Source organism: Periplaneta americana, chromosome 12, assembly GCF_040183065.1.
Source record: "Periplaneta americana isolate PAMFEO1 chromosome 12, P.americana_PAMFEO1_priV1, whole genome shotgun sequence".
Lineage (NCBI taxonomy): Eukaryota > Metazoa > Arthropoda > Insecta > Blattodea > Blattidae > Periplaneta > Periplaneta americana.
Genome location: NC_091128.1, coordinates 50,464,809 through 50,487,828, shown reverse-complemented (window position 1 = coordinate 50,487,828; position 23,020 = coordinate 50,464,809). Strand labels below are relative to the sequence as shown.

The following is a 23,020-nucleotide window of genomic DNA, read 5'->3' as shown; positions in this document are numbered from 1 at the left end:
TAATCGTGAAAATTTTGTGGACTCTCGAAAATTTAGAGACGCTTTAAGACAAAAAGAATTTGAAAATTGCTGTATATTGCAACAAAAGGGTAAAGGAGTTATTCTTAACAAAGAGTTCCCCCCAGCAAACAGCTGGATAAGAAATCACAAAGGTCTAACCCTCTCGGAATGGATAGACGCCCTTAAAATGGTAGGCTATGTCGCTCCGGTCCGAGCTGTACCGGGTAGAAGTCGGGATGGTACCCGCTGTAGGCTGTCTCAGCGAGATTGAAACTCTTCCCCATATCCTTGGCTTCTGCCCCTATAGTGATGCCCTTCGCAACATCCGTCACTGTGCTGTCCGTTCTATGCTGGCCGAGGCACTGAAAGAAGTAGGGTTTACAGTCCATCAAGAGGTGCAGGGACTAGCCACACAAGGAAGTGTTCGGCGAATTGATATCACTGCCATTAAGAACAACTCGGCATACATTCTCGATCCCACCATCAGATTTGAGACACATGAGGTGGACAGTGAAAAGAAACGGATCTATGAACCAACAATCCCGTTCTATATAGATAAATATAGCCTGTCACACATTGATGTGATAGGTCTGATGGTGGGAGCACGAGGTACCATACCCTCTTCTTTGCCAACAAATGTAAAACCCTGGGGCTAACACACAGCACTGTGAAGGAAACAGCCATTTGTGCCCTCAAAGGATCGGTTCAGATATTGAGAGATCATTTGTATGGGAGTGATAATGGAAATTTCAAGTTATCTTAACCGATGGCTGTTGATTGGTTTAGATATCAATGCCAATAAATCCGTACTATTATTTTTCTCGCGGTATATGGCATTCAAATCATTCTAACCTATCTGATGATACTACTATCCCTTCATTAACTGTAAATAGGCACAAACGCTACTTAGGTGTACATTTTTCTGACATTTTGTATATTCGATTCCCTACCCGTTTCAAATGTAAATCATTTCACCTTTTAGGTGTGTTTTCAAATTATATGTAATACGCTTTGTCAAATCTGGCAACTTTTTCATAAGGGAAGCTAAATTTAAATTTAAATTTATTGTATCATTTACTCCATAGAACCTTTGTCTATTCATTATTCTAGCTATTTTCAACCGTTACATAAACTGAAATACAAGCTACGTAAAGATTAAATTTTTGGTCCTATAGATATATGTTATGGTAACAATGAATTGAGTGCGCTCCTTGTTAATAGCAGTTAACTTTATATATATACAGTATATAATTTGAACTGGTAATGGAAATTACGGGAAAATTGCTGAACGGATTTTAATGAATGACCCGTCATTTTTAAGCTTGGCATCCAAGGATTTTCAGAAAAATATTAACTTTCAGTGAAACGTTAGTTTTCCTACATGATTTTCCTGTTTTCCAAAATCAATCTTTCGTCAGTTTTGAGAAACAATTGCATTTCAGTACAAAACAAAATACACACTATAATAAAGAATAGGCCATGACCTGCAGGATTGCTGACATATTTAGAGCTCAAATTCAGTTGGTTATTAAAAACTTCAAGACTTATTAAAAATAATTTACAGGTCTGATTCTGAGGTGTGTAATTTTCTGAGTACTGTTGTGTATTGGATATTAAAATCTACAAAATTTGAGGTGGTTTGTTGAAATTATTACCACTAGAAATGAAATATTATTATAGTTAATGCCATGATGTGACTATTTTTCATTGATTATAATGTTATATTGATGATATGAAAGTGAAACGTTTTGAGGTTATGTAAGTAGATGTAGAGAATATCTTAAATTAGATCTTCATTTCTATAATTTACTGAATGGCGGCTAGCTTATATAGTGTGTGTGTATATATAAAACTACAAAACTTACATAAGATAATAATATTGTTATTAAAATCAAATATTTTTATAGTTTTGAATCAAGTAGGGTTGGGTCTTTTTTTATATACTTAATGGCGGTGTGGTGTAGATATTCATATGCGTCATTCTCTTCAGTATTGACTCGAGAGAGCACAAAAATTACAGTTCCTAAGGAAGACCAAAAGGTATACTTACTGATAAAATAAGAGACCTACAAAATCATGTAGTCTCCCGATCATTTCAGCAAGATCTCTTAGCAGGATAAAATGATTTTACCCTCTACATTTCAAGCTCTACATGCAGCAGCTATACCAAGATGTTCGAAAGCATAGCAAACTCGACATTTTTTTAACTTTCACCTACAATCTACAATGACCTGAAATAGCTATTGCTTTACTCCCACATGAAAAACCCACTGATCGTCCTAACATTGTTACTTGCGTTTTCGCGTTGAAACTCAAAAACTGAAGGTTTTCAAAAGTCTGGTATTCTTCATTGAAATAAACCTGAAAAAAGTTTTATTTGAACGTCTAATGAACTTAGTTTGCAGCATTTGCTACACAAGCCACTAGTCAACATATATGTCGAACTTGGAGTCAGGCCACAAAGGGAAAAACACTAGAGGATAGGGATTCGATCCGTTGCTGTGGATTGAACGTCGGCGTAGCTCAGTTGTTAGAGCACTTGGTATGTAAAACCAAGGACCCGAGTTTGATCCCCGGCTCCGGAGCGAATTTTTCTCCTCTTATAATCATTAAAATACAAGCGCTGCAAGTTAGAGAATTCCAACGACGAAAAAGTATTGTGTCCCCACCCCTAGTCATGTTGTACATGATGCTAAAACAATTTATAAATGACTTCAGTCAGACACTCTGTATAATAAGTATATTGATGATACGTAGTTTTCTTAATATTCTTTGGGATTATTTACACGTTCTCCCATTAAGAATTTAGTAAAGGCTTGTATTCAGTTACGAATTAAGAAAAAGTCGACTTCATTAATTGCTTACATTGAAATGTTATTGGCTAAGCCGGAAGTGATGTAAAGCTTACGATTATTAGTTTGCCAGACTATCAGGCTTAACGATGTACCAATCACGGAACTGTTCAATGATTGATGTGTGACATTAATTGCTATCGAAACATTGTTAGAAAGTTCGCCGCTAAGATTCTAGGAAAAGCAACAAATTATCGACATATAAATTTGCCTTAATTATGCAAAGAAAGCTTAATTTTGCTTACAAGGAAAACAATATGCGACCTTGGAGTGTGTTCTCTTTTCTGGCCAAACGCATTTCTGTCGTAACTCTGTCTGAGTCAACACGTATGACTTGTTTCCTTGCTTTTCTGTTCTTGCGGAGCGCCTTCCTTTCTGTAATTTGCGACCTTCTTTCTGATTTCTACCTTGATGGCAGTATATACACGCCTACTTCTACAGAGCTTCATAAATATTAATTTCGAATGGTCCGAAGGCACGTGCATTTCTAACTTCTTAAGGAACATGAACGAGACAACTGGTCACATGCGTACTCTCGTACATTAGTTCAGATCGTTATTTATCAGCGAAACGTTTTAAATATTCCTACAACTAAGCCGATAACGATTAGAAAATACAAGCACTGCGTTCCAGCTCACGAGGATGCTGAGCCAGTGGTCTTTGGATAATAACGTAGGGCGCGAATTATTGACATCTTTGCTGTTTAATGTAGCCTAATTCATTGCAAAAGTACCACGTGGGAGCCATGGTTCACTGTGGATATTTCATTCCCAATTTATAGTATTGTCCACTAATAATGAAACGTGTATATGTAAGTAGATTATCGATGAATTCTCATAACATTGTCAGAGTTTACACATACTCTACTTCATTAAAAGAAACGGTTTTCTACCTAACATTAGACGAACACATGGTGGGACTTCAATTTTATTATATTATGTCGTACTTCTATCTATGTGGGATCCAAATTACAAACGTGAATCCAATACAATGTTAAGGCCGCACCGTAGTAAATGTAGGCTATATTATTATGACTATTACACTTTTACTACGTCACACTACTTTTGACCAATAAAACGGTACGAAAGGACGTCTTTCAACCAATCATGGCTGCTTATCGCACAATTCTATCGCGTCCCTAGCATTTGTTTAATTTTATCGCGTCCCTAGCATTTGTTTATTTTTATCGCGTCCCTAGCATTTGTTTCTTTGTTTGCCAACATTTCAAACTGCACTGGTCAGGACGTCAAAAAAAGAGAAAATTATAAACCGCTCCAGTCGATGCACAGCACTTTCAAATATGACTCGCATTGGCATTCAAGAACAAGATTTAATAAAGATCACTTGTCACTGGTCTTCCCTGAAACCCTATTTACAAATAAATGAAGAGCACCATTCGGAAATCCTGAATAAGTTGAGGGATACACCATGTACATCAACGAGTTCATTTATTTTACGCACACGTCCAATATAACACCAGAAGGGCGCAAATAGCCATAGTCGCTGACGCGCCCTTTTTAAACCCCACTAACTAACTAACTAACTAACTAACTAACTAACTAACTAACTAACTAACTAACTAACTAACTAACTAACTAACTAACTAACTAACTAAAACATCAACTGAACCACCAACCACTAAAACATTGAAATTTGAAAATTGTACTTTCAATAATTGTTTCTTTTAAAATTATTCATGTTTATTTTTTATTTCCTCATCGTTATTCATCATTATTTCTTTAATATGATTTTTCCAGTTTAACACATTATCGATTTTTAAGCTAAGAAATTTGGTTGTTGTTATGTCTAATAGGGATCTATTGCTAATTATTGCGCTTGAAATTTGCAAGGTTAAATTTGGACAGAATTTAAATTGAATTATGTTAGTTTTGTTACAATTTAATACTAATTTATTGACTGAGAATCAGTCACATATTTTTAAGAGAATTTCCTCTGTTGAAGATTGGAATGTGTTGGAGTTATTGGCTGTAATTACTATACTTGTATTATCTGCAAATAATATGGGATGGCCTACATTTTTTATTAGGGGGGCAAGATCATTTATAAACACTAGAAAAAGTAGGGGACCTAATATTGATCCTTGAGGAATTCCATTATTAATAGTTCCCCATGTCGTTGTAGATTAAATATATTTAACCATTAAACACTAGCCTATAGCAGTCAGAAATTTTGAATAACTGAGGTTCCGAAAAGCTAGGCAGGAAGCATGGAGAACATGATTTCTTATACGAACTGAAAAATTTGCATCAGAAAATGAGCACTTAGTATAAAGTTTTAATGGTTTACTCTGTGAGAAATTACTTGCGTCTTTATGAACCTGAATTTGTGGCTTAAATAACTCATGATGTTTACACAGCGTGTCTATAAAAAGTGTATAATAACAACCTAAAATTGAATAATCTTAGGCTCACTTTATTGGAATATTAATTGCGGTATTTTAAGTTAGTATAAAGAGCCTTACGTGTGGACTGGATTTCTAGATAAAGGCACGATTCGTTAATAACATCTTACGACATAATTACTAGTTACTTAAGACGCACTTTCATATCTCCATGTCAGAATCAGTTGGGCTTTATATATTAATTGTGATATAGTTACGTGGTACAATAAGAGAACTTGTTTCTATTTCTCATCCAGGTAACGTTGTCGACGAATTGTGATGATATCTCTTCCGCTGCGCTTCTTTATCGCTCCTAAATCATTTAATATTTAAGTCGAAACCTCTTCACTATCAGTCGTCCTCCATGATCGAGAGATTAATATGTTCTTCGGTAGACCCTAGTCTAACAGGTCTAGACTTGGCCGAGGGCGACGATTTCTTTCATGGACGATAAAATCTTTGCGTTTCACCTTTCTGAAAGAGATCAAAATCTGGGATTCTGTTAGAAGAATTGGAAGTAAGCCTATTCGGAAAAAAAGAATTCCATTCTCCAATCGATGTCCCCATTTTATAAAAACAATCGAATTCTGCTAAGCTATCGTATTTCCAGAAATATCTTACTTTTTTAACTGGAAAGATAGGAAAAGAACATGATTCGGTACCATTTTTAAGTATACTCGTAAATTATTATAGTTACTTCATTATTAATTGTAGATCGTTCGTACTTCATCCTGAATATCGGGTTCAAATTACAAATACTTTAAATGTAATTTTTTATGTGTTGGACGGTCTTGAGACACACTTTTTCCAGTGACTTCGATTTTCCTGCTATCGTCCCACCAGCTTTCTTCTATTCACAATCATCATTATTGTGGTGCAGAAAATACTGAGGAACTATCGCTGCTTATCATCTATCGAGGAGACTACACTAACTCCATGAAATTTCAATGGCACACCTTCCAAGAAGGGACGAAAGTGAACTATTTGCGCCAGATTCAGAAAGTATAACACAACGATTTGACGTTTTCAATCTGTTTACTCGTGTTATTAAATTACAATTTGACGTTTTCAATCTGTTTACTCGTGTTATTAAATTACAATTCTGGCTTAATTTCAGAAAGTGAATCTCTTTCGAAATCGGTTTCAATTATAGAAAATGTTTGTCACCTTCTGCACTCTGCAGCTTCTATGGCGAAAATCTGTGACATTACTTTCATGTTGTTGTTGTTGTACTTCTTCTTCTTCTTCTTCTTCTTCTTCTTCCGCCCCATTTTGCCGTTAGGCGGTGGGTTCACCTACTTTCATACGTGATGATTTTCATAATCCTTCCTTCATTTCACTGTTACTTAATAGACTCAACGTGTTCCGGAAATATTCGTGCAAATTTTTCTCCAATTTATGCAGAACGTTGTGCAAATTAAAGTAATAATAATCTGGATATTATTCTCATACTATTACTATTTCTTGAAGATGCTACCAACATTAAGGTGTTTGTGTCCATGTTTGATTTATAGTATTATCTGAATCAAATGTTGTCAACATGAACATTCAGCTGCTAATTCGCAGTTTGGGCACACAATGTTTTTGAAATTCAATCAATCAATCAATCAATCAATCAATCAATCAATCAATTTAGGGCATTTCAAAACCTAAGAGTTTTTTTAGCCTCATTCACGACATATCGCCATTCGTCTCTGTTCTCTGCATCTTTTTGTCGTCCTCCCACTGTACAAAGATTATCATATACTTGGTCCTGCCAACGGAGACGAGGTCTACCAAGAGGTCTCGTACATCTTGGAGAAAAGTCGAAAGCTTTTCGTAGACGAGAGTCTTCATCACGCCGTAGAACGTGTCCAAGTCAACGTAGTCTTCGACTTTTTATTAAGGCTATTATGTCCGGATCTTTATAAAGATCCCTTAGTTCCCTGTTGTTCAAAATTCTCCATGTGTTATTTTCTTGAATGGGACCAAAAATCTTCCTCAAGGTTTTGTTCTCAAAAGTAAAAAGGGATTTTTTTGTTAATATTCAAGTTTCACAGCAATATAGGAGAGTTGGTAGGATTATTGTTTTATAGCATCTTAATTTTGATAATCTAGAAAGGAGTTTGGAACTAGGCAATTTATGAAGGGAGTAGTAACACTTGTTTGCCGTAACTAGTCTATGTTCAATTTCTTTCCCAAATAAGCCTGTTTCATTAATTATATACTTCCTAAGTATTTAAATTCAGTAACTTTTTGAAACTCCCAATCATCTGTTATAAGTGACCCTCTATTATTAGAGGTACGTGATATATTCATGTATTTAGTTTCATCAGAATTAATTTTTAACCCTGTTATTCTTGTTTCTTTTTCTAAAGCCCAATTGTATAAAACTCCCTGACTAAAGATCAACTTTGATCGAAGATCGAAAAGTGAACCGAGTTCAGACACTTCTTCTATTGTATAAAACTTTTCTGCGATCAAATTACCTTGGTTCAAATGCAATCTAAGTTCACGTGAAAAGGATTTGGCAATATCGCATAAACAGGTGAAATACGTGATGCGCGGACAGGTTTGTTCAGTGTTGCCAATCTAGCGACTTTAACTCTTTTTCAACAACAATTTCTTTTAACTTTTATATTGCTTAAATAGGGATTTAGTGACCTTTTTAACACCCCATAGTGACAAAATATAAGCTTTCTTTGTTGATAATGAGAAATCTAGCGACTTTACAACTACTTTTTGGCGACTTTCCGTACACTCTGTTGCAGACACTGGTTTTTTTTTTTTTGTGCAATGTAAATAATGGCGGACAATAAGAAGAAGGCTGACTGTTCTCCAAGTTGTTATCATGTTATGGTGTTTGATACTGCTAAATATAATAAAGCTTTATAAAACGACAATTTTCGTTTAGTAATACAGTTAATTGAACATTTATGAATGTACCTATCATATCCATTAATAATTAATGGTTGTTATAAACATAATATAATTATAGGTTATGTTATTTGATACTGCTGAACACGATAGAGCCTTATAAATATAAGAATGTTTGTATATTAAGGCAAGAAATTGAAAGAAATATATATAAATGTACGTAACATATCTATTAATATTAATAATAATGGATATTTTATTTGCACAATCTGTCACTCGTATATTTCAAACAGAAAAGAAATAACTGAACTTGGATCATCTAACTTAATCGGAGAAATTTCTTCAGTCAAAGTTGACTTTAGTTTGAGACAAATTAATCTCAAATTAGACTTTATACAACACAAAATTCCAAGTTCAGCTGAAACAAGGATCAATTTAACTTCTGATCTAAGATTAAATGGTTTATACAATCGGGCCTAAGAGTCTAAAAAGTTTCTTGATATCATCTTCTGTTTGTCCTAGAGGACAATATCATCAGCATATACTAATAAATTAATTTTACCAATTCCCAATGAAATTTCAATATTTTCATTCCTAAGTTTCTGTAATGCCTTTTCTATAACAAAATTAAAAAATATGGGTGGCAAACCATCTCCCTGTCTCACTCCAGATTGAACTTCAAAACTATCCGAAATAACAGTTCCAACTTGAATTTTACATTTCAAATTACTCATGCATTCCTTTATTAATTGTATTAATTTTTTAGATATTCCAAACTCTGTCAAAACTGACCATAAATATTTTCTCCTCACAGTATCATAGGCTTTTTCAAAATCAACAAAAAGAAAATGTAAATCCTGTGTTTGAAATACGTGACATAAATAGCGTGGAAATCTTCATCATAGTAAAGTGTTCGAAAGAAACAATTTTATCTTATTGTTTGATGTTGACTTCAAATTCAGCACTGGACTACAAAAACTGGCACCTGTCCTTTAAAGTATTCAGTGACAAAGCTTGCGAAGATAGCGAAACAAGTTGATTGTCAGTTATAGTTGTCGTGTAAAATTTTATGTTATAAGATTTTTTGTTAGAGCAAAAAAGAGAAAACCAGTTATGTAATTTTCAGCCACAAATGTCTTAATTGGAAAAGACTGGGTGCAACGTCAAGAATTGTCCTTGCAAAGATTGGTCTATTCATGCCACTTTAGTTGTGTGGTATAAAATTGTCTTTATGATTATTCCCGTAACCATGTGTTTTACAATGATCGCTAATTTGGAACTCGATTGCAAAGCTATCATCTCGACTGCTCTCGTTGACCTGCAAAGTGGCGATTAAAATGCATGTTTTGCTTAGAAATAGCCGTTGTAGCTATCACGCTATCATAAATAAATCACTCTTTCACAGTAATGTTACAAACTTCCTAACGGATATACAGGGTTCCTACAAAAGGCCTTTCCGGTTTAGAATCCATGTAATTTAAGTTCTATAAATCTGAGATTCATGAAAGTAGCACCAATGGAAAGAGAAATTCAAAAAGTTTAGTTGTGACAACATTGTTTTTCTAATTGGTAACACTGCCTCATAATAGCTTATATAAACCAATTTGTTCATTGTTGAGGTGAAATGGCTGCTATATAGTGATGGGTCCAACCGGCTCTTAGGCGCGAGCTAGCTCGTTGGCTCGCGCTCCCAAGAGAGAGTCGTTCAAAAGAGTCAGTTCGTTCGCGAGCTGGTTGCCAGCTCTTTCGTTCGCGAGCTGGCTGCCAGCTCGTTCGTTCACGAGAGGCTAGACAGTAGTGATGGGTCCAACCGGCTCTTAGGCGCGAGCTAGCTCGTTGGCTCGCGCTCCCAAGAGAGAGTCGTTCAAAAGAGTCAGTTCGTTCACGAGCTGGTTGATAGCTCTTTCGTTCGCGAGCTGGCTGCCAGCTCGTTCGTTCACGAGAGGCTAGACAGCTCGCGAACGACGTCGTTTAAAGAGCTGGTTGCGTAACATATCGAAACTGTCAATAATAGTGTAATCTATGACATTATGAATCAGAAGGATAACAGGGACAATTGTATTATGTTAAGCCAAATAGATGAAAAAACAAAGCCTACAACATAAACGTTATGCAATGTTATACGTATATTTTTCTACACACACATCAGCTGATAGAAAGCCGCGTAATATTAGTTCCACATCCGTCCGCTATTGGCGTATGGCGCGGTATCATCTTCTCTGTCTTTCTCAAAGTAACTGCAGATGTCACGTGATCATGCAGTGAATGCCATTGGTTATTCGAGAGCGGGAGTCGTGAAACGAGCTGTGAGCTGGTTGAGAGTCGCGAGCTGAAGGAGCTGGAAGTGCCTCGCGAACGATCAGCTCTCAACGAGCGAACTAGCTCGTTACTAGCTAGAAGGAAAGAGTCGTTCAAAAGAGTCAGTTCGTTCGCGAACGACCCATCACTACTGCTATAGAGGACAGAAAAGCTTGATTTTCATGTGAAGCAGTCGGTTATAAATGTGCAACGGCATACCGAACAAAGTTTCATCCAGTGGGCATACAATACGTAAATGGTTTTGATTTTAAGGCAAGATTCTTCGCAAGCTGTTGCGATTTCATCCGTACCGACTACAGTTGCTGCAAGCCCTAAAACCAGAGGACGAAATTCTACGAAGAAATTTCTGCAGACTTTAATTGAAAACGATGATGAATTTATTCGTTCCGTGGTGTTTTCTGACGAAGCCGCTTTCCATCTTTCTGGTAAGGTGAACAGACATAACCTAAATAGTTTGGACTATGGTTGTTTTCCAAAAAAAAAAAAAAAAAAAAAAAAAAAAAAAAAAAAAAAAAACCTTCGGCTATTTGGAATTATTTTCAATTGATGCGAACTTATATTCTTTGTTGCACATACCAGATCAAGTAACAGTATTAGATTAATTCAGAACACCTGCTGTGAATGTTTCAACACTTATTAAAATATTCGCATCACGCATTTAAGCAATAAATCAAGAACTCTAAAAATTCTTGCAGGTAGTCGCCTTGTTTTTGCACGATGTTTAATAAATTATAGTAATGCGGCTGAATAAACACAGCTGGCAATATAAACGGACTGTTTACATATTTTAAGTAAGATTGAAAGATTGGTTGCCATTTAGCCTATGTTTTGAATATAGGAATTAAAGTTAACTTTGATACATACTGACAGTTTTAAATTTATAGACACAAACGTTAAGGCAAACAATAAAATTATGATGTGCACCTTTACCATATATTCTTATATTGGCATTAATGTAGTAGGTAGGCTAATTTGTCTTAGGGACTGGCAGTTTCATAAGCATTTCCGTTTCTTCAATAATTTAACTCACATTCTAATTAAATTGCGACAGAAGATTTAATTTATTACATAAAAAGAAAACATGACTCAGTAAGAGAACATGACGTCTTATTATCAAATACCTTACTATAATAATACCGGACAACTGTATACTAGCAGCATTGAAGTTGAGTGCGAAATATCGCGGACCTGACATCTAGCGGAGCGGCGTGAAATTACGTCCACAAATACAAATATTAACATAGCGGGATTCGGACTATAGTTCAAAACGTGAGGTACTAATATGGAATAATATATGAAACACTTAAGAAATGTTGAATAATATTTAATGTAAAATTATTATCTTATATCAAAGCTGCATATTATGAGAAATATTGCATACTTCATATTAATTTCCGTAATTAATTGTTACCGGTACATATTTTTTCTTTGGTTTAGTGAGACAAAATCAATTCTGACATTAAGAATGAATTTACAATAATGCTTCATATACGCATTGCTGACAACTGCAAAGATAAAAATTGATAGTAGTCTGATGCTTGTAATAATTAGTAAAGGCATGTGGACAACAATAAAGGTTAATTTGATAAAATCTTAAAATTTCCAATACATATTAACTTCTATTCATTTATTAGGTCTAAATAAAAAAGCTAATTTGTATTTTTCTATCACCACAAAGACGAAGGAATTAGGCCTACTAAAGAATGTTGTTGACTCACGTTTTATGATCCTTCGGAAATCGAAAGTACGATTTGGAGCAATTTGTAATGCTGTAATTGTAGCAATTATAAACAGCACATATACACCCTGACATTTTAACACAACACTAATTAATAAAATTATTAACTAGCCCAGCAACAATATACATTGCAGTTGATTACAGCTTGTTTCGCGAGAATCACCACACCTGCCGCCTAGGTAGCAGCACCAGCATCGTTCGCGGGCAGAACTGCTAGCTGTCCGGTATTATTATAGTAAGGTATTTGTTATTATCCCTTAACTAGGCAAAATTTCTCACACTAGTTTATTAAACCGTGTCGGACTGTAAAGAAAACAACTATCGCAATGTCCATATTTTATATGTTGTGCAATATTATTGTGAAATTTTAATTTTCCGACCATTTTTTTCTATTGTTAGCATATTAACCTGTTGTATCCTATAGGATACTTTGTCAATTTAAGGGTTGAACATGCGACCTATAATACGAGTAATTGTATAGTCTAGTGTAATGTTAAGGTAAGAAGTTGACTGTGTAAAATGTTTGTCATTTAATAATTTTTCGTTTTTTCTGGTAATAATGAAAAATATTAATGAATTATTTCAGATTAAAAGCGAAACTCAAGGATACAGGCTCAAATGTAAAGTATTTAATTAATCTATGACTTCCAATCTAAAATAATAAGAGTTCTATTTCAACACATTAGGTAAGAATTGTGGTAGAAATTGTGGATCGTGGAATAGATTTTCTCCAACCCATGACATTTTCCCAGTACTACCATTCCATTATCGAATTAGGACCTCATCGTCTCTAAACACAATACATAATCTGGAAATGATATAATCGATCAATGTGAAATATATTACATTTAATTTGCTCTTGTTTTAAATTATTAGATGCGAGGCATGTTCTGTGTCTACCAGTTTTAATATAGGTTAAGTTAAAAATCAATAAGATACATTATTAATTCGCATTGTTGTCTGATATATTTACATGTGTCTTTGTTCATTGAAGCTTTATGCGGTAGCAATTCTAGTTACAAATTCGATGGAAGTGGGTCAGATTCCTAGAAAGCAAATTACGTTTTTTCGTTCCTTCCATTGGGAAGGCATGTGTCTTGTGTCATTCTGAACACATGACAGGAAGTCACCTTGCTTGTAACTTAATGTTGGTTCTCAGCCCTTGAGAGACTAGGAACTGAATGAGTCAAATGTCTTAATAATAATTACTTAAGGTAAGATGGTAGTTGAGTATGGTGAAAAACCAGTAAATTTTCAAGAATTCTTTTTTAATATTCTTTAATATGTGAAAAATGCATTACGTAAAATTATTTAACGCGCATTTATGGCATTGTCAGTTGCTGTGATGTCATTTCTAAAGCTCTGGTGTGCAGGGTTTTGAATTATTATTAACTTTGATTGCAGTTTCCCGTAATTTCTATTTTCTTTGCATTCCCCCCCCCCCCCCCCACTTAAAATAATCTTTGAAATGTGAAAAATACATTACATAGAATTTAATACGTATTTTTGGCTTGTGAGTTACTGTGACCCTATTGTTACATTATTTGAAATAATTAATCTATACAGTAACATACCAAAAAAGGACACATTACAGATATTAAAACAAATGTTCAACGGTACCTAACAACATACTGCAAGAATACATCAAAGAGATCATCCATATTAAAGACACTTTCACAAAACAAAAATACTACACATACAATAAATAATACATTAATAATCTTCCTCGTATATAATCGTGAAAACTTTGTAACTAATTCAACAGTTCATAGCATAAATACACGTCAAAAATGACTTTCATACTCCATCGCCAAGTCTATCATGCTATCAAAAAGGAGTGCGTTATATGGCAGTAAACATTTTTAATAGCCTCCCTATTTATATAAAAAATGAAACTCAAAACATAAGATTATTTAGGGCCAAATTAAAGAAGTATCTAATTTCTCACGCCTTCTATTCTGTAGGTGAATTCATGACATTCAATAATACTTCATGAAATCGATACTAAAACTATTTGTTGTACTAGTAGACTATATTGTAAATCTCGTCTGTATATATTTCATCTAGACTGTGACTATAAATTAAGACTGTGTAATAGTATTAAGTTTTTTGACTTGTTCCATATTCTAGCTGTAAAGCAATGTATGAATACCATGGAATGTTAATAAATACAATACAATACAATACAATACACCCAAACCAAAAGCTTACCCATGGGATCACACGTTTCCAGCATCTTAGCAGAAATATTCACATACAACGTAGAACAGACGTACATCCTAAATATATACAACAATAAACACGCAAACATCATATTATATTGGCACAGATACGTAGACGACATACTAATAAGCCTATACAAAGGAAATAAAAGATAGATTGAAAACCTACACTAACACATACACCTAAACTACGCCACACTTTGAGAACAGCAAATTCACAAATTTCCTAGACATCACAATAACAAAAGTAGATTACAAAAATACATTCAACATTTAGAAAATCCACAACAACATTCACACACATACACAAGATATTCGGTCAAACAACACAACACAAACATCCCACATTTCGAGCCATGGTACACAAACTAACATGCCAAATGACCAACAAAACTACAATGAAGATATATATACACACACACACACCATCAATTAGGCCTACGTAGTACAAGGTAATGAATAAACCCCAACCTAATAGACGTCATAGAAAAAACAAGACATAATCACAAGAAACAAAGAAACACAACACAAAAAATACATCAAACTAACTTACGGAAACAAAAACACACAGAAGTTCATTCAGGAATTTAAATTACAGTGTTGTTTACAGAACACAAAACACTCTACAAAAACACCTAGACACACAAACAAGACAAACAAACAAATACAATCTAACAGAGTATATAAATTAATATGCAATAATTATACATCGGACAAACTGGGAGATCATTTCAAACATGATACAAATAACAGATCACAGTCATAATGAAATCACACAATATCTCCACGTACGCATAACACATTATAAACACCAACCACAACTACAGCAACAAAGAAACAGACATGGAAATTCTACACATTCAACCGAAAAACCACAAATTAAATACACTATAACAGTATGAAATATACAGACACACAAAAACACACCCACAACATACATTCACTACATATTAAATTTTAGAATACACATCCAATTTTACTCGACACTACTGAACAAAAATGCACTCCCCCACCCACCGGAAACAAGCAAGGACCTCATTAGTTCTGAAGATGATTAAAAGTGTAGTCGAAAGTAGTTCAACTAAGTTAATAATTTACCAGTTAATTTCAATTTTACACTAAACAGTTGAAACGTTGGGCCGAATAACGGTCTATGTTACAATTTTTCAAAATCGAATTTTTAATGGAATAATGTTCTGTAGGCTAGGCTATAATCTTACACAGCTGTCACAAAAATTGTTTTTCAATATCTGTACCAGGGGCGCTTCTGCACGAGTTACAACCATGAATTTCTTGGTTGGAACAACGGTCTATGTCACTAGTCACTTCAGTTGTTTACATCGTATCGGGAGTTTGTTCCCTTTACGAATACTGGGTACTTGAGCTCTGTGTATCAGGCTTCGGTTGATCTATTACGTAAAATGGACAACTGCAAGACAGTGACGATTTCTAGTGACCGGCTAAATAAATCTAAAAAAAGAAAAAAAATTCAGACAAATGAATATTAGTAAGCGGAAAGATGTGTCACGAAAGTCGCTGAGAAGTAGTGGTCCTGAGTAACCAGCAAAGGAAGTCAAAATCGCAAGTTAGTGCGCAAGATCCCCCAAGTATTGTCAGTTATTTTTGCAGTATTTTATTAGTTGTATTTTAATTTACACTTTATCTAGTGTTAGTTGGTATATGTTGTATTTTGCCACTATAGTTCATCCTAGAATTTTATCGCACTATTTCGTTTCAGGAAAAGATTTTTTGAAATTCTTGTAAGGAGATGTGCTCAGATGTCAGAAAGGAGCTGTTTAAAATGTATTACTCTCTTACAGTCAGTATTTAAAAACTGTGATTGTTATTGTCTTCATAATATATTATAAAATTTATACTTAATAGAGAAGCCATCTGTTGGGATTGATACTGAATATTCGGGACAGGGGTTCAAATTCCATCCCCCAACAACTCCTCAAATGTAATATTTAATTTTCTTTATTCGTTTGTTATTGTTACAACTTTCATTAATTTAATGGTGTCCTTAAATCTCAATACTGCAGTTATTTTCTAATAATAGCGTTAAGTTATTATTTGATCAGTTATTATATGTTTATTCATAATATGACATTGAATGTAATTTTAATAAATTACACTGTTAATTCATATTAATATATATATATATATATATATATATATATATATATATATATATCAGTTAAAAATAAATATCGTAATAATTTTGTTCATAAGTTAACCTTTTTATTGATTTTGTATATTTCATAATATTCTGATTATATAAAACTGGTTATTGTCTGTATTCCCCAGTAGCATTTCTATGGAGTTAAAATGTTAAAAACTTCTATGATGTGTAACATGACTTTCAATAACATACACACGTATGCTTCGCTTAGTGTACAAAACATATTGATGGAATAACGGTCCATGTTCCCCGTCCGATAGTAAATTTATGAGCGGAATTACGATGTAACGTTTTTGTTCCTCCTGCACAGTTAGCAGATTGTAACATAGACCATTATTCGGCATAACGCTTCAGTTATTTCAATATTAACTAAATCTTAAATGATATAACGTGTTAAAAGTATGTAATCAAGATGTATCAAGTTATAATCTCCGGAACTATTAACGCTACATACATTGTATTTGGTACACACATTCTTTACCCTCTTAATATTCCTTTCTCTGTAATAGTATTTATTTTGTTGCATTTGAAAAATTATACCTCTAGGCTATATTTCCATAAAAGTACTCTAAAATTAATGTAATTGTTTATCTTAAAATTTTGAAAACCAATATCAAAATTGTGTTACAAGTATTTTAAAGAACGTGCTTTAGAAGTAAAATTTCAGAAAAATTTTGAATTTGTCTTTACAAATGGCTGAGATTTATCCATTTTAGTGAATTATTCTATTCTGGTGCTTTTTTTTTTTTTTCAAAATTTGAATTTCCCCTCCCCCAAATATAATATATACAAAAGATGTAAATCGTGCATAAATTAGAAAAAAATTCTAATTTAACCATTCCCTACCCATAGAGGTAGAGCTGTGATGATCATATTTCATTATATGCTGCATTTATCCAAGCTAAGAATTTTATTATGACTTCGGCATCCGTTGATGAAATTTGAATTTAACGCAGATTATCTGTTTGGTCACTATCTCTTACTGCATCACGCCCTTTCACTTATATATTGTAATTATCCTATTTTAAAATATCTGAGTCAGTTTCCCAAGAACCCATCAGTCGCCTCATTCTATGACTATACCCTCGTTGCATTAAACGGAAGGCTCCAATAAAATTTTACGTCCTTTCTCCATAAAACTGTTTATCGAATAGCTCGCGAATGTGATACGTTGTGGACAAACTCTAAATCGTTATACATGTCAGTGGTTTAAGATAAGACCGCAATCTTCTAAGGGTAGGTGTCCTTGGTTTTCGGACACTTCATGGCCCCTGCTTGGCAACATAAACACATAAATGTTGACAGCGTAGTCCATTTTATGTCTCTGCCATCATGAATAATGAGAGATTGTAAATTACATTAAAAAATCAATGCTATAAAAGGATAGTGTTTCAGAGTTGAATTTCGACTTTTTCGAGGGCGGCCTGGTGTTCCGGTGGATAGCTGCATACCATCGCAGCACCAGTCGCGGACGACCTTCGTGCGTTGTTTTATGGAATCGCACAGTAGTCTTCGCACATTGTCCGCTTGGGAGCGGCCGACTGCTTCTGGCAAGTTTTCTGCTCTGCGGTGATTTTATTACATGGCATGAACTGTTTATGATGGTGCCTCATTAAGTGGGTGCGCCACGTTTTGGTGTCGAAATCATCTTTCATGATCCACTTGTAGGCCTACCCGACATTCTAGTTACGGATTAGCCTATGTGAAGACTTTTAATATTTTTATCCGGTATAAACTCTGGGACACTATGGAAATGAAACAGTAGCAAATCGCAAACTACACGGAATGTTAATATGTCAGATATCCGGAAATGAAACAGTATTTATAAAAATTTCGTAAACATATGCATATTACAACATAGACCTACATAAAATGTTCAGGTGCCAGGTATCAGACATAAACTCTGGAACACTACGGAAACGAAAAAAATTCTTTCAAAATTTTTATAAACACATGCGTATCACAAACTACATAGAATTTTGAGATATCAGATGTCAAGAAGAAACAAAGGACATTCTTTGTCACCCTCATATTTTAATTATACCGGTATTATTTTGCTTTCCCCTTATAAGAAATACACTTACTTACTTACTTACTTACTGGCTTTTAAGGAACCCGGAGGTTCATTGCCGCCCTCACATAAGCCCATCATTGGTCCCTATCCTGAGCAAGATCAATCCAGTCTTTATCATCATATCCCACCTCCCTCAAATCCATTTTAATATTATCTTCCCATCTACGTCTTGGCCTCCCCAAAGGTCTTTTTCCCTCCAGCCTCCCAACTAACACTCTACATGCATTTCTGAATTCGCCCATACGTGCTATATGCCCTGCCCATCTCAAACGTCTGGATTTAATGTTCCTAATTATGTCAGGAGAAGAATACAATGCGTGCAGCTCTGTGTTGTGTAACTTTCTCCATTCTCCTGTAACTTCATCCCTCTTAGCCCCAAATATTTTCCTAAGCACCTTATTCTCAAATACCCTTAACCTATGTTCCTCTCTGAAACTGAGAGTCCAAGTTTCACAACCATACAGAACAACCGGTAATAAACTGTTTTATAAATTCTAACTTTCAGATTTTTTGACAGCTGACTAGATGACAAAAGCTTCTCAACCGAATAATAACAGGCATTTCCCATATTTATTCTCCCGAGTGCCATTTATATTTGTTACTGGTGCTCCAAGATATTTGAATTTTTCCACCTCTTCGATTCGGGATTTACATCCAACCCTATCGCTTTACTTGCTTCAAGTAGAATTTCCGTCTTTTCCCTAATCGTTTGTGGATTTTCTCCTAACATATTCACGTCATCCGCATAGACAAGAAGCTGATGTAACCCGTTCAATTCCAAACCCTCTCTGTTATCCTGGACTTTCCTAATGGCATATTCTAGAGCAAAGTTAAAAAGTAAAGGTGATAGTGCATCTCCTTGCTTTAGCCCGCAGTGAATTGGAAAAGCAGCAGATGTATATAAGAAATATAGGAAAATAAATTGAAGTGGAAAAGTAAAAAGTAGAGATTTCGACCTAATTTTTTAGTTTCAATACTGGTATAAAGAAAGAAACGTTTTGATATTCTGTCGAGCAGCAGGACTTTCTCTCTGACAGGATGTTGTGATCAGTTTTATTTTTTATTTTATTGGGTTATTTTACGACGCTGTATCAACTTCTAGGTTATTTAGCGTCTAAATGAAATGAAGGTGATAATGCCGGTGAAATGAGTCCGGGGTCCAGCACCGAAAGTTACCCAGCATTTGCTCGTATTGGGTTGAGGGAAAACCCCGGAAAAACCTCAACCAGGTAACTTGCCCCGACCGGGATTCGAACTCGGGCCACCTGGTTTCGCAGCCAGACGCGCTGACCGTTACTCCACAGGTGTGGACTATTGTGATCAGTCTTCAACATTTTCTCCAAAACTGCAAGACAGATTTTGTTCACATTTAGTCCTTACAAATGAATTCATAACAGTAAGGATGTATTTGGGGAGTGATACATAATAAGGAACGAATTTATTCTTAGACTTTTTTCGAACGATAAGTGAAAAGGAGAGAAAACATTGTGTAAAAAGAAACTAAATTATTCACTTTATGCACTAAATTTTTGAACAGAAATAGATGGGCCTACGTTCTATGGTGGCGGATGATTTATTTAAATCGAATTTGTATAAAATATCATTTTGATTAATTTTTGTGTAAAATAATAAATTCCATGGAGGCCTACATGGCATCTATCTATTTATTAGTGCTCCTTGGGCACTGACTGAGACTGTCCTCGTATGCAGGCCGTTCGAGTGGGCCCATTGTACTAACCGGGATGGGATGGTAAGGCCCCCCCCCACGCTACAGATCCTCCTGCGCGCTTCCCCCGAACTCCCCTACAGCCTACATGATTCCTTTACCTTTCCGTGTGGTCCATCATCCCTCATCCAACGAGCTACCATGAGCCCAGTGGAGAGCCCACGATGCATGGCACTACCACCAACAACGAATGGCTACATATCCACGGGGTCCAAGTTCGGCGACGGCCCGAAACCGACTCTACATCGGAGCAAGCCCGAAACCTAAAAAAGAAACGGGGATGATGATGAAAGAGGGGAAATGTAATTATGATGGTGAAATGAATCGAGGTCCAACGCCGAAAGTTACCCGGCAATTCTGTTTTAATTGGTTGAGGGGAAAATCTCGGAAAAACACTTCAACCAGGTAACTTGTCCCAACCAGGATTTGAACTCTGGCCTCCTCGTCCTACATGGCGCATTTAATTTATTTTAGTATAAGGATGCTATAGTTTTTCAGAAGAGTAAAACCCCATTGACAATGAAAATTAAACATAACCGTAACATAAACACAGAAGTTTGCGCCCAGGCTACCAAATGGGATCATTCACAATTATTCACATGAACACTGACATTAACATTGCCGTAAGACGTTAACATGGAAGTTTGTGAACTCCAAACTTTCATGGTTATGCTTACTTGATTTGCAAAGAGAACACAATCGTGGAGCGCTGAAGTAGCCTATACGACCTGAGAGGATAAAAAGAAAGGAGGTAGTACTTCAAGCCAAATATGTTTGAAATCGGTGCGACGGATATGACGTCAAACTATACCTTTTACGCCCCATAATCCACCGCGAAATACCGTCAATTGCCAAATATTAAATTGCTACTATCGGTTTCGGTCATACGTAAACGGATTAGAATGGCTCTGGAGGTAACAGGACTTCTAACAGATTATTACAGTATATCAATGCTTGTTTCTCTGTATATTTATTAAAAGTATTATGGTTGTGACATGGACTGAACACTTCGTTTCCACATTCTTTCTCTTTTCAAGAAGGATGTTGGCATTTCTTCATATGTTAAAGCATAGGGGTACATATCAACGAACATATTCTACAGTTGAGCCGAACAGAATATTAGCTTATTTATAAAAAAAAAAATAACTCCTGCTGAATTTGACTACACTTTCGAATTATTCACAACAACACGAAACAATTGAAGAGTCCACTGCAAGAATGATGGATGTAATTTGGAACACATTTTTCAGGAGAAGCAATTGAAAGTTTGAAATGCTTAGCGCTCAAAGCTTAACTGTGATTGTCCGATCATTACTGGACAATGACTATCAGTGTTAATGCCATATAATTCTCTATGTACATTCTGTATGTCTTAAGTTATGCTTTGACAGTTTTGGTTGATTTTCGACAAAAAAAGTGACATCCATCATTCTTGCAGTGGACGCTTCAATTTGTAATCGTAATAATATGAACAAAACAGCTGATAAACACACCGGAAAAAGAGATGAACTGTGGGCAATTTGACGTTGTTATGTTTCCATGGTTACCAAGTATTTTTGCGGTTATGTTTATGTTCCCATCGTGAATGATGATATGACTTCTTGAATTTACCACAGTCTAATATATACGGACTATTCCATATGAAATCGATCAGTAAAAAACCTCGCATTGTTTTATACTCTAATTTTTTCCCTACTTACACAAGGTGCTGAGGGGAGTGCATTTTCAAAAATATACTATCAAAAGTCAAACGGTTTTCGTATTATTGAGCGACAAATTTAGTGTATTTTATAAAAACAAGCCTATTTAAGCGCTCAGAACTCTGGAGCCATTTACTGCAGAACATTGAACGAGAGCTTATTTTGAAGCTGACATTTGGTAGGTTATGTTAAGAAGTAATCCTTATTTTTACTGTACACAGAGAGACAGATAATCTGATTTTACTTGCTTTTAGGCTTTTTGGCCATTTGTAAAAATGTAAAAAAATATTGAGAAAAAACCTTGCATTATTAAGAGGGAGTCGGCATTGTTTGCTTAGTGGTATGGCAATAAAGTTTCGAGGGTATTAAATATATTATTTTCACACGCCTAGACTTGAACGCCGCAATACCGCAAGCACTGGCCGAGAGCTGAAGATAAGCGAGCGTTGGGCGTCATTTTACTCCTGTGTTTATGAAAACCTAGCACAGCCATGACTGCTAGACGACACATCACGTGTTTGTCTCCTGGCCTTGGTTGCCTCGGCTAAGCTCTCGTCTCACAGTCAGCTGGTTAGTTCACGCACGTACTATTTATTTTCTTTATTTTATATTTTCAATACTTTATTATCAACATACCATCAGTAAAAAATATGTGTTTATTTGTACTTTCAATGCGGAATCTAACTATATATTTTAAAAATATTGTTTCCTAGCCAAAGGCGTCTTAATGAGGAAAAATCTAAATTTCTCCATTTCCATAAAAAGTAAGAAAATCTATTCATATGTAAATATAAACTTTAATTTCTCAGGAACAAAATAAACCATAATTTTAATCATTGGGTGAAAGGGTTTCGGAGCTGCAACATTTTAAATTTGCTAATTTTATGAAAATACGATGAATTTAAATATTTTTAATTTAAACACTATGAAGTTCTGATGCCTCAAACTTT

General features: G+C 35.0%; 1 protein-coding gene across 1 annotated transcript in view; it reads left to right on the top strand.

Moving 5' to 3' along the window:
• The window catches only part of LOC138710402 (uncharacterized), a 270,727-nt gene that overhangs the window by 57,731 nt on the left and 189,976 nt on the right, over positions 1-23,020 (top strand). The gene's annotated exons all lie outside the window — the stretch shown is intronic.